The sequence below is a fragment of the Athene cunicularia genome, assembly GCF_003259725.1.
Source record: "Athene cunicularia isolate RWA chromosome 2 unlocalized genomic scaffold, athCun1 chr2_part1, whole genome shotgun sequence".
Taxonomy (NCBI): domain Eukaryota; kingdom Metazoa; phylum Chordata; class Aves; order Strigiformes; family Strigidae; genus Athene; species Athene cunicularia.
The window spans coordinates 34,752,946-34,766,022 of record NW_020799095.1 but is presented as its reverse complement, the minus strand read 5'-3'; the positions used below and the strand labels follow the sequence as shown (position 1 = coordinate 34,766,022).

Sequence of the window (13,077 nt, the reverse complement as noted above, 5' to 3'; positions counted from 1 at the left end):
CCCCCCCAAATAAGAAAAGGATACGAAAACACATAAAATGGTCAACAGGGATTTTGTGTCTTGCCCCTATCATTGATCCCGATGATGCAGCTGTGCAGTGGATGCGAGTACAAATCCCAATGATGAATGTGAAAAACAGTACAAGTTTGTTCATGGGGCTTCCAGCCCTGACATATCATCAGAGGAAGTAAACAAATTGAACTGAGCGCCAGCCAGTATTTCTGAGAAGGGACACTGACAAAATTTCCTTACAAAAGACAGCCACAGACAAAACTGAACATTGCATAATGTATGTCCTTGCAAAACCCTGCATTTTATACATTCAAATGGTAAAACAGTCAATGTCTCTTTTTCACAGGTATAGTAAGTTTTTATTCATTAGACGCCAATGCTAGCTGATACTCAGCAGAAGCCATTAATTGCTACTTCTAAAAAGAGTTAGACAGTCACTACCTACAAGGTTCCCAGAGTAATAGAGAGGCTATTTTCTCAACTAGCAAAGTATGACTTGCAAATTGAATAAAAACTTGGAAGAGATTTGGTCATTGCAGCCACATTCTCCAAAGCATTTGAAAAAATGCAGAGGAGCAAAGTCCAGAGCTGGATTATGTTAATCTGATTTAAAAGAAAAAAAGCCTGTCCAGTCTAAGATAGAAGACAGACTTACTGCCGAGGAAAGATCCTGCATAAAGTAATTAAGGCTGTTACTAAGGGATGGCTGGGACAGTGTAATTCCAGCCTTTTATCAGTTTCAAGGCTCTCAATGGAATATGGAATTTTGGTCAAAGCCAACAAGTGAGTGATTTCTGAGGTGCTAGAGACATATGCCAGAAGGAATATATGATGTTCATTTAAGGACTGAAGGAAACCACAGAAGAGCTAAAAAATACACACTTTAAGAAACAATATTTTCAAATATAAAGTTCAATAAACGAATTTATAAAACAAATATGAACAGTAGCATGAAAAAAGTTCTAAAAGGTTGTCACATGCCAAAACTAGAAAGACAAGTCAAGAAGAAGAACAGAAATCTGCAAAAATATACACGTGAACTTTATTGCAACATCTGGAAATAAACAGTTCGTGGATTTTTAGCATTATTTCAGTGAGACAATAGTACCAAACAATTCCATGCTTATACAAATGAATTCTCTTTTTACTAGTCCTGGTGAAACTGCCTTCTGACATTGGCCCTTGTTCAGAGGCAATAAATTTATGTAGTCTGAACTGAAGTATGATTTCAGACATGTAATGCCAATTTGCATCATTCACAACTGAACAGTGGAAAATTATGTCAAAGTAATTCTGAAAAACGTATCAGAGAAAGACCCTAGTCCACATAAAGCAACAAGGTGGCAGCAGCAATGAATCCCTGGTTGCCGCTGCCTGACATTTTTTAGACTAGGAAGCTGAAAACAAGAACACCTGAACTGGTGAAAACTGATGCCAGAGTCAGAGGGACTTAATGGATATATAAAAAGAGAGGCAAGGAAAAACAAAAATCTTAGGAAGATTTGTGGTCACGAGTGGCTTCCACTTTCCAGCAACTTTTCAAGCCAATGCTTGAGGCAGAGGCTGACAACAGCAGGAGCTTCACCACCAGCAGTCCTGCACTCACACAAAGTTGTAAACTTCCCTAGGCATACTTGGGAGGAACAGGTGGCATCTCCATGAAATTCCAGCATGGGGGGGAGAGGTTGTTTTGCTCAAGATCTCAGAAAAATAACAGATGCTGCTGTTTGCAGAGACCAAGTGCAGAACACAGCTCCATCAGGGTGACTGCACTGCTATGAACTGCTAGAGCATAATGGTGGTGATGGCTAGGAACAGACCCAGAGGCCCTAGAGTTAGTGCTGTTAGCTAACTTAATTCACACATTTGAAAAGGGGGCTCAAAATTTTATGCTGAGTATTAACTGCTAGAATTTTTAGATTTGTCCAGAAAGAGAGGCTCCAGCTTGAACCATATACAACTAACTGCAATTATGTAGAGAGGCCCACATTGTGCATGTGGAAGAGGTAAGGACTCAAGTCAAGAAAATTGAAAACTTAGCTGCATGTAAAACCTGCCAGTGCATTGCACTGTAATACTCTGTAATATCAAAAGAGTTTTAATTTTTAACGCAATTATTTGTGGCAAGTTTAAACTGAAAATATTACTGATTAGCTCTAAAAGGAATAGCTTAATACTTGCAACTGAATTAATACATACTTGAAGCTTTCTTAAGGACCTGCCATCTATGTATTCTTGAACTTCAAGCAGCCAAGGCAGTGTTGTCTTGGCCTTTTGAGTTCAGATCACAGATCTAATACATTGCATCTAAATTTCTTAGAGCACCTTGGACATCTTTCAGAAGAGTATATATGAGGATAACTCACCAATGTCCAAACTGGTTCAATGCTGACAAGATTTACCCCTGTCTATGTCATACCATGACAACACAGCATTTTATGCCACCAGTGGTTGGTTACCACTGGTTGGTTACCACTGGTCAGACAAAGACTCAATTTTTCAATAACATAATGGCAATTTCTGGCCTTCACAATAATCCAGAAAAGAGCAACTAATATCTGAGAATATTTGATCCAGGCACCAGTTTTCCCATTACTAAAGATCTGCATGAGGGTAAGTGATCAGGACTAATTTCAAAGCAGCTGATGTATCCCATTAAACAGTACGACTATAAATATGTCATTTCAGTTTATAAATACGCTTACTTTCTCAATAGACTCATACACTAACATGAGTGCTATCATTTCTATTGCATGTTCGTAAAATAGAGGCCAAATATAGGACTAACCACTAAATTATATAGCTTAATCAGTTGTATAACACAGACTGTTACATTTTTCTATAGAAACTCCTGTAATTTGTAGTTGTATTTAACTATAGAATATCTTCCAAGAAGGGATTCAGACTTGATCTGAAAGCAGCACAAAAAATTCCTTATTTCTCTTGTTAGGTTTTTCAATAGCTAAGCACCCTTCTGAGAAGAATTTGTGCCAGATTGCTCATTTGAATTTCTCTGGCTTTGGCTTTCAGCTACCAGATCTTATTAAACCTCAGTCCACAGCCATTTGTGACTACTGTTCCTCTCCCTGCTTGTTTATATACCACACAAGAAGTCATATCCCAGTCTTCTTGCTTATCTAAAAAACAGACTAGATTTCACAGTATCAAGCACTTTTTTCCCAGTCCTCAAACACTTTCTGAATCAAATCCATCTATTGCACACCTCCTTTAAAAATGCATCTCAAGAACAGGACATAATGCATTTGAATGAGTCTCAAAGATGCCACCTCCTGATGCACAATCAATTCTCTAAACTTTAAAACTCCTCCTCAATTTTGCATCTTTTAACTAGTCCCTAACTATAGTTTGCCTTTTGGCAGTATTCAAGTGTAACTTTAACCAAGCGCAAGTTATCAAGCAATAAACATTACTTTTCATTACTGTCCCTTCTAAAACAAAATTTACCATTTGACCAAGTTTTGTGTTATCCACAAATGTTATGAGTAATCATTTTGTGCTTGGTTCTTCATTGCAACCGCAAATGCTAATAGTATCAGGCTTACTCCTGATCCTTCACAGTAGCCCACCAGAAGCCTCTCCTCCAGTCATGATTTTTCACTGACAATCAGCCTCTGTGATCTGCAGATCTATGCCTCCACTTAACTGTGATCAGCTCCTGTGCATGGAGTGTGAGTCACACACTTAAATCCCTGTTCACACTCCTCCACAAATAGCCTATAACTCATGTATTGCAGTGCAATGCCTTGTTTCTCTTTCGTGCCATAATCCTACCCATCAGACAGCTGCGCATCAAATACCTTATTCCACGGATCAGTTCTTTCCTTCCTATGTAACAAGAGAAAAAACAGTCTGTAGAGCTGCATTACTTGTATCACAAATGCATGCCTACCTGGAAGAAAGATTCTGCTGTACTGCACCACAGCACAAACTTCTGCCACCTGAGGGGGTCCTGGACTTGAATAAAGTCCCTGAGAAAATGGGTTCCAGCTCCAGTTCCAAAGCCCTTCTGCTATCATGTAATCTGATGTGCAAAATCCGTCCTTTCTCCCATTATCTGCCATGGTGTTCTTGCATGCCATCAAGACATCTGACAGGTCTTATGATTCCCGTGGATCATTGCAGAGGGACTTCCAATCCCCTGTTGTTTTTTTTTTTTCTAATAATAGCAGTATAATTTAATATTAAACCACCAGATTTGAACTTTCCTAGCCAAACTCAGTCTACTATGATAAAGCAGAATGTGTGCTATATTAAGGTGATTACAAAAAGCAGCCCATGGAACTGTACAGCTCTATCTACAATATTTTATATAAATTAAATATTAATCGAATTATGGATGAGAATATTATCAGGATCACAGTGCTATAACAATCTTATGTATTTTATATGCCTCTGATTTTTTTGCTTAAATATAATGTTTATTAGTCCCACTTCTACACTGTACTCCACCAAGATTAATTCTGCACTGAGTGTCTTTATAGTGGTTGTGCTACATTTTATTAGTTTATACATATGAAAGTAGATATTTTATTCAGAAATATGAAACAGAACCATTATGCTGTCTAGTTATGGCTAGTTATTGCTTGAGAATGGCAGGGACACAAAAGAGCTAAATATGATTTTAATAATGCAGACTTTATTGGGAAAAAAGCCACAATAAAACAGAATTTGACTCTTATTTAACCTAGAAGAACTTTGAAAATGAGAATTTCATCTTGAATGCGCATCATGCAGGAATGCTATACGGAATTCACTAAACTCTCTAAGTTGTCTAAAGCCCTGGTTTTTTGTATACCATAAAAATAAATAAATAAACTAGCAAAGGTTTGCAGCAGGCAAGAAAAATGAATTATACTCAGAAAATGAGTTAATTTGGTTAAGACATGCTAACAAGAAAACAGATTTTTCCACGACCAGTCTAATCAGTGAAACTTCGTTCCTTATGAACTCCTCTTATATGTGCACACACTTTTACTGCAAGTCCATCTCCCTCTCTAAACTTTATCTCCCAGCCTTTCACTCTGACCACAGTCCTTAAAGCCCCCATTTCTCTGCCATTTCCTCCAGCAGCTGGGCACGGGGCACCACATGGGAGCAGCTGACAGCACATGTCTACTGACTGCCCAGGGCACATCAGGCAGTGAGAGACCTGCTGATGCTATGAGTTTCAGCCTTCACTCTTCAGAAACATTCATAAGGTCTGTTTTCTGCTCCAACACTGTTTTTCACAAAGTTTTGTAGGACTTGGTTTCACAACCTCTTCCTCACTGCTGTTTTTGAACTCTCATAAAAAAGATGCAGCAGTGATGTGAGCTTCAAATAATGACACAAGAATCCACATACATTTTCCATGTACTACTTTCCTTCTTGTTTAAACAAAGATGGGTAAATGTGCTACATGTGGAAAAAGCAGTGGAAGAGGACAGGAATGCCCTGCTCTCATGGAAGATTTACTTTTTCTTAAGTTCATAATAAACACAAACAGTACCTGATGACTTTATTTTTTCCCCATGTCTCTTTTAGCCAAAACTAGGTACCTCCAATTCATCTGAGTTATCATTACAAGAAAATGAAGTTGATGATAGTGAGGTGACAGCAATGCTGGAAGGCTCTTTTTTAATCCTTACGGTTTCTTCACTGCTGCTGGCTCTGATATTCAAAGCAGCATCATGGAGCTCTTGCATGAACACAAATTGAAGAGAAGAGGCAGAACAGGGAGCTACAGCTGCATCAGAGGCATGGAGCTTCAGCAGCCCCCAGCAAAATGTATATGGCTGAGAGCCCTTCTCTGCCAAGAACTAGCAAATTCTGGAACCTTCTTGAGTTAATTTTCCTTGTAGAAAAGAAACTGGCAGTACAAAACAAGTATCTTCTCAGTGCAGGATGTTTATTTTCAAAAGTCCAGCTGCCCTTCTTCCTGAAGCCAGAATGATAACAAGCAGTGCTCAGGCAACAATGTTCAGCCAAGGCTTCAGACCGGGTGCCTCTCTCCTCTCCAGAAAAACATCTTCATGTCTTCACCTCCCTTTCTCCAGGGAGACTTGTGTGCTAGTCACAGCAATTACTGCTTTGCTGATGGCAGCTTCATGTCTGACCACATACACCTTCCCTTCTCCTGCTTAAGACAATGCAGTCAGAGACCAGGGAAACTGCACACTGAACCTCCTTCCATGAGGTTGCACGGAAAATACAGAAACATGGTGTCACTGAGCTTTGTTTGCATTATTAGGAATTAAAGTTAATAATAAGACATGATATTACATCTTTGTTATGTAACTGCACAAAACTAAAGCGAATTTTTATCTGTTCTATCTGTTAAATCAAATCCAATTCCTACAAAAGGCCATCTCACCCAAGACAGAAGTACTTTAAAGTTCATGAGTCTTGGGGCTCATTCTAACTCAAGTTGCAGCCTGCCTCCTTTCAGGAGAAGAGGAGGAGAAATCACTCACTTGTAAACAGTTCCACAAATCCCTCAGAAGGAGAGGCAGACCAATTCTCCTTCAAGGGCCTGAGTGAGATTTCTAACAAGTTTCAGCACAAAGAACCATGGAATAGATCCTATAACATACACCCATACCGTTCACAGCAAGTTTGTCTTGGGATGGTTGGTCTTTAGAGGGGAGTTCACAGTGACAGGTCACTTGGCTTTCTTGTAGCTGATGCTGAGATTTATTTTGTGGGAATATAATAAACAGAAATAGCTGCCTCTAAGCATTTACCATAAGTTCACAGGAACTGGATTTACAAATGAACAGAGCTTCATAAATATAACAAAGATCAAACTTCTCAGTGTTAAAATATGCTGCTTCCAGGGAAGAGAGACAAATGATCAGAATGCTTATAAGAAGCCCCTACAGTGTAATCATCTCTATAGCTTGACTAAACCACCCCTTTTCCTACCTTGCAAGCAGACTCAAAACACTTAGTCCTGCCAGAACAGACAAAACAGTAAAAACCCAAACAATTCCACAAGGCAGTACAAGACCAGAGTTCAGGACACTGTATTTCTTCAACAGCAACATTTGTCTCTAAAACAAGTTTTCCTCCTTTTGTTTCACATGGGCTAACACTACAGACCACATCCAGTGGAAAAATCCAATAGTGAATGCATTTCCCTGAAGCCACTTCACACTTGTCTTCCATAAGAGAAAAGCAAGTAATTTGATAGAAACTAAATCTCCTACTTTTCTGGAGTGTTCAACCAAAATGATCACGTCACGATCCACTCGGTGGACTCGTGATGGTTCGTTTGCTACGATCTCGAAAGTGCAAAATTAAGGTGACCAACACCAAAGGGGATGGCAGTAATCAAACAGTGAAACTTTACTGTGTTGCCTGTGAAGCGGCACGCGATAGTTAAGACATGGGTGAAAGAAAGGAGAAAAGTAAAGTTAGTTTAGAGAGAGAAAGAAGAGAGTTTATAGCTACTACCACTGATCGCACAACGTCCTAATGGTCCCGGGTCCAGCTGATGCTGCATCTTTGATCACCGTGGTCCTTGGTGGGGAAGCTTCCCATTTTTGTTGTCCAGAAGTCATCTTTTTATGCTGAGTAACACACCTTGCTCCACCTCTGCCTCAGGGGTCTCCGCCTTTCTCAGAATTCAGTTGTCTTATCTCTGCCCTTCTCAAGCGATGCCATCGCGCATGCGCAGCAGGGAGTGTCCCAGGTGTGGTCAGTCTTGGAGGCAGGCAGCCTTCAAGCAGGAGGTGTGTTTTGGTATTATAATGAAGCAAAGTTTGTCTAAGGTTCATGATTTCTTCACTGACGTTATGGCAACAGTTGCGATCCATCTCTTTTGACAGTGGCTATGTGATTATCTCTTAACAGCTCTGGCTAGGCCCAGGTCCTGAACAATAGCACAGCACTCTCTGTACTGCACGGCTCAGGCATGAACAGCCCAGCACTGCCCTGCACCACATGGGTCAGTACTCGGGAGAACAGCACAGCACTCGCTGTGCCACGGTTCTGTATTCAGGAGCCTTGGCACCGCATTCCACTCTTGGGATCGGCAACTGCACTCCAAGCAGACCGTTGTTGGGTACCTCACTGTCCATGTCCCTGTTGACAATGTTAAGACAATGCTGATTTTCTGACTGACTCTTACAGCACAATGGCGTGATTCATTTTAAAAACAAAGGGTAGCTTACCTCTACTGGCTGATGCCCATCTCGCCCTCCTTGACTACCTAAACTGAGGTTATACAGTAACCACTACTCTGAGACAAACTTCTCTCTGCAGTGCTTCATCACTGGTGCCCCTTTTCATGGAAATATTGGACAATGGTGTATTGGCACCATGGGACTATCATCTATTGGTACTATGAGCTGTGAAATATGGGCCTAGGGACCATCCAGCCATACAGGCTTCAGCTGCCAAGGTACCTTCTGCCCCTTTCTGCACCACGTTCCCACCAGCCACTTCTAGATGGGATCATCTGTATTTTCTTTCTCCCCCCCTAGCTACAAGAGGACGCTATGCCATGTTTTCCTCTTTCACATTATGAACATCAGTGCATCTAAGTGCTTCAAGAAGCAAACTGACATCATCTTTGGTTTCTCTGCTAGCACAAGGTCCTGTAAGATAGGGAACCATGCCACACCACACTGCACAGCACACTACTCACACTGATCTTCTCTCTCTTTCCTTTATCACCTACATAGATCTGTAGGAAGGGACACTACTTGCTCCAAATGTACCAAATGGCAAGACACAGCAATGTAATGTTAGCACAGCGTTTAGACGAAGTGCAGAATTGCCTCATAGTGTTAACATCTTCTTGTCCCACTACAACATGCCCATCCCACCAACACTACTTAAAAAAAAGCCGTTGTATATCACTGTCTTGTTTTCCATACCTGTAACACAACCTTCTCCATACCTTCTCACTCTCCTCACTTTCCCACTCTCCTCTTTTTCTCTTAGTAGTATAAGAAATGGAGGCTCCCATAAACTAGAGACCCCTTTCCTGGCTTTCATTCTCCTAAAATGTCTATAAGTTATCCTACGTATATATACACACACATATACGCATGTCTGTATGTATGTACCTATGGCTTTCTTCCATTCTTATGCTTTAATCCAGAATTAAGGATTCTGTATTAATCCTGACACCAAGATGGTAGAGGTTCACAATATACTAAAAATAATGAGATAACCTGTTCATAAAATACAGGGCTTGAAAAAGGACACAGAGAATCTTCAGTCACAGAAATATACTGAAAGATGCAACATAAGCGGCTCTTTTAAACACAAAAGGTTAAATTTGAAACATCATTAGTTCTTGAGAGAATTATTTTGAAGATGTGGTGGTTGACCCTGGCTTGACACCAGGTACCCACCAAAGCTGCTCTATCACTCCCCTCCTCAGATGGACAGTGGAGGAAATATAACAAAAAGCTCATGGGTCAGGATACGGACAGGGAGAGATCACTCAGCAATTACTGCCACGGACAAAACAGAATTGACTTGGGGACATTAGTTTAATGTATTACCAGTCAAATCACAGTAGGATAATAAGAAATAAAACCAAATCTCAAAAAAATCCTTCCCCCCACCCCTTCTTTCTTCCCACACTCAACTTTACTTCTAAATTCTTTATCTTCTCCCCTCCTCAGTGACACAGGAAATGGGGATTGCAGTCAGATTATCACCGGTTGTCTCTGCTGCTCCTTCCTCCTCAGGGGAGGACTCCTCACACTCTTCCCCTGCTCCAGCATGGGGTCCTTCCCATGGGAGACAGCTCTCCGCAAACAACTTCAACTTGAGTCCTTCCCATGGGCTGCAGTCCTTCACGAACTGCTCCAGCGTGGGTCACTTTCACAGGTACAGTCCTTCAGGAACAGGCTGCTCCAGCGTGGGTCCCCCACAGGGTCACAAGTGCTGCCAGCTAACCTGCTCCAGAGTGGGCTTCTCTCTCTCCACGGGTCCACAGTCATGCTAGGAGCCTGCTCCAGCACGGGCTTCCTACAGGGTCACAGCTTCCTTTGTGTATCCACCTGCTCCAGCCTGGGTTCCTCCATGGGCTGCAGGTGGATCTCTGCTCCGCCGTTACCCTCCATGTGCTGCAGGGCCCAGCCTGCCTCACCATGGGCTGCACCACGGGCTGCAGGGGAATCTCTGATCCAGTGCCTGGAGCACCTCCTCCCCCTCCTTCTGCACTGACCTGCACTGTCTGCAGAGTTGCTTCTCTCCCACATTCTCACTCCTCTCTCCTGCTGAAGTTTCCTGTTGCACAAGGTTTTTTTCCCCTTCTTAAATATGTTATCCCAGAGGCGCTATTACTGTCACTGGTGGCCTTGGCCTTGGCTAGAAGCAGGTCCATCTTGGTTGGCATTGGCTCTATTGGACACAAGGGAACCTTCTAGCAGCTTCTTACAGAAGCCATCCCTGTAATCCCACTGCTATCAAAACTCTGCCATGCAAACGCAACACAGAAGAATTCATTGTTGAGGAAAGTGTTGAGTTTTATGTTCACAACTAGATTTCTTAAATTAAACTCATTTCCTTACCCCCATTCTTCCACCCCCATAAACATCAGCTCATTATTTGAAAAATGCACAATTAATGAGAAAAAGGCAATTTAAGATGAGGCACTGTAGAAATTGACTGTGACGGATGTTCAAAGAATGAATCAGTACATGACTTCCCTGTTCTTTTACTCTTCCTTAAGCATCTGTTTTTGGCTACTTTTATGATTTCTCCTTGATGCTTGACCTTAGCAAAACCTCAAAGACCTCCTTGGGAAGTAGGAAGCCACAGGAAAAAAAAAGCCACAAAGAAAACAAGTGTTTCCAGTGCCTCCTACCTGGTTTTGGATAACCTTCATGCTCCAGTGCTACTCAAAGCACCTCATTTATTTAGAAACCAGACTTCCTGGTTATTATTAATAGCTGCTTCTACACAATGTTGCTTTTTCCATTAAACTTAGAAAAATCACAAGTTCCTTGCTAGCAATCAGTTCTTCCCTCAGGCAAGACACAGGCTACCTGCAGGAGGGAACCAGTGCTTGTCATGAGTATTTGTGATGTCTGCAGTAAGCCATTCTTCAATCCTGCAGTGACTGTGGATTAAATTAGATCTGCCAAAATTTTCTACCAACTTTCTATTAGCATCATATTATTCCTAATTAGCATAACTGTTGCGAATGTATATCATAAAACATATATCTAACTTCACTCAGTCTTTTTCAAGGAACACTTCCTGACTGAAATATTCTGTACTAAAAAAAGACCACAATATCATGAATGTAGGGAATAAGTGGTCAGGATACCTGGGTGGAAAACAAAGAGAGATTCCTAGAGAAAGTAATTTTAGATTAATATACTAAGTAGGTTTTTGTTGTCTTCATGTTTCACACAGAAATATAAAATTATTCATGTTGGAATGAGTCATCTGGTGCTCACAGCAGGCTTAACACTGAATCCAGACCAGGTTGCTTAGATCTTTATCCAGTTGGGTCTTGAAAACCTCGAAGTATGGAAATTCACAACCTCATGGGCAACCAGCTGCACTGCTTAATTACCCTGATAGTGAAAATGTTTTCCTGTATAACACTGACCCTGATGCTAATTTATATTGTATAAAGTTGAAATCTCCCACCTCAATTTGTCATTGTCTTTTGTTCTTCCAATAGACATTGCTGTAAAGAACATGGCTTCATCTTCTCAGTAACCTCCTTGTAGGTGTCAGATAGCTGCTGTTAGGTCCCTCCAGTGCAATCTCTTCTCCGAGCTGGACAAGCCCTGTTCCCTCAACCTCTTTTTCCAGGGCAAGTGCTCCAAGCCCTGACCATCTTGATGGCCTTTCACTGAACTAACTCAAGTTCACTGATGTTTTGAGAGAGTCCAAGGCTGGACACAGCACTGCAGATATGAACTGAGGCATGCCAAGTAAAGGAGAATAATCACTTCCATCAACCTCTGGCTGCTGTTCTGTTGATACAATCCAGTCTGCTGCTAGCGTTCATTGTTTTGTGCTGATCAAGGATGAGGATATAGTTTATTATTGGTTTCTTATCCAATCTTTGTCCCATTTGCTGACCCTGTCATCACAGATGCCAAGTAACACCAAACAGCTCAATGAACAAAGCACAAGTGCAAGATTTTCTACCCAGTTTTGCAGCATGTCCTCACTTCATATAAACGGAAGATAACTGCCCTGTCAGTTGCTCCCTTGCATCATGTAAAATCGTATAAACAACCTGTTAGGGTATCAGAAGTGCAATGACAGGGTAAGCCTTCCACAGTCTCAGACTGTTTCTCTCTATATCTGAGCTACAGAGAACAAACCATGCAAGCAAAGTCACCAGTTCTGTTAAATCTTTTCTATAGTGCTCTAGTTGTTATTCTTTTTGCATCAGAAATTGTTCATCCCAGAAAATACCATGAGGGTGTGGGATTTTCTGGATTAATTTCAATGCTAAAATGTAGCCAGACATAGCATTATACAGCCAGAGTTTACCTGCCAAAGTGTACACTTCTAACCAGTGACACAAATAAAAAGGAGCTGCAAAAAGAGTCTGTATCAGTTGGAAAGCAGGGTTTTCCACCTGAAATGTGGCAAGCCAATAAAGCAACAAGAAACACAAGATATTCTCAGTCCTCATTCAGTTTACAAGCATAATATCAAACCTCCTCTAACATGCCAACACAGTAATGAAACTAAGACAACAGGATGAGCAAGCCTACTTCATCCAAGATGTCCAACATACACATACTGCGTATCTCTTTGCTTCAATAACAATACTTATAGAATGTATCAGTAATGTTTTTCACTAAAGTTTAAAGAGGAAAAAGCATTAGGATTTTATTTAGCATACCCAGAAAACACTTCAATTTAAGGGGAGTGCAGAAGCGGGATTTGAAGTTAGGTCTCTGAATCTTAATCTCTGAATTGCGTGTGAACGCACTGCCAACCCTGTGTAACATAGCATTTCCCATGCATTTTTGCTGGCAAGCACTGATACTGGTGAGCATGTGGCCTGTCTGCTGTGACTGACTGAAGAAAGCAGCCCTTGACTTATGAGCCGTACGAAAACAG

The 13,077-nt window shown here is 41.2% G+C and overlaps 1 protein-coding gene across 2 annotated transcripts in view; it reads right to left on the bottom strand.

Moving 5' to 3' along the window:
- The window catches only part of GPR158 (G protein-coupled receptor 158), a 206,231-nt gene that overhangs the window by 43,650 nt on the left and 149,504 nt on the right, over nucleotides 1–13,077 (bottom strand). The window lies entirely within an intron of this gene.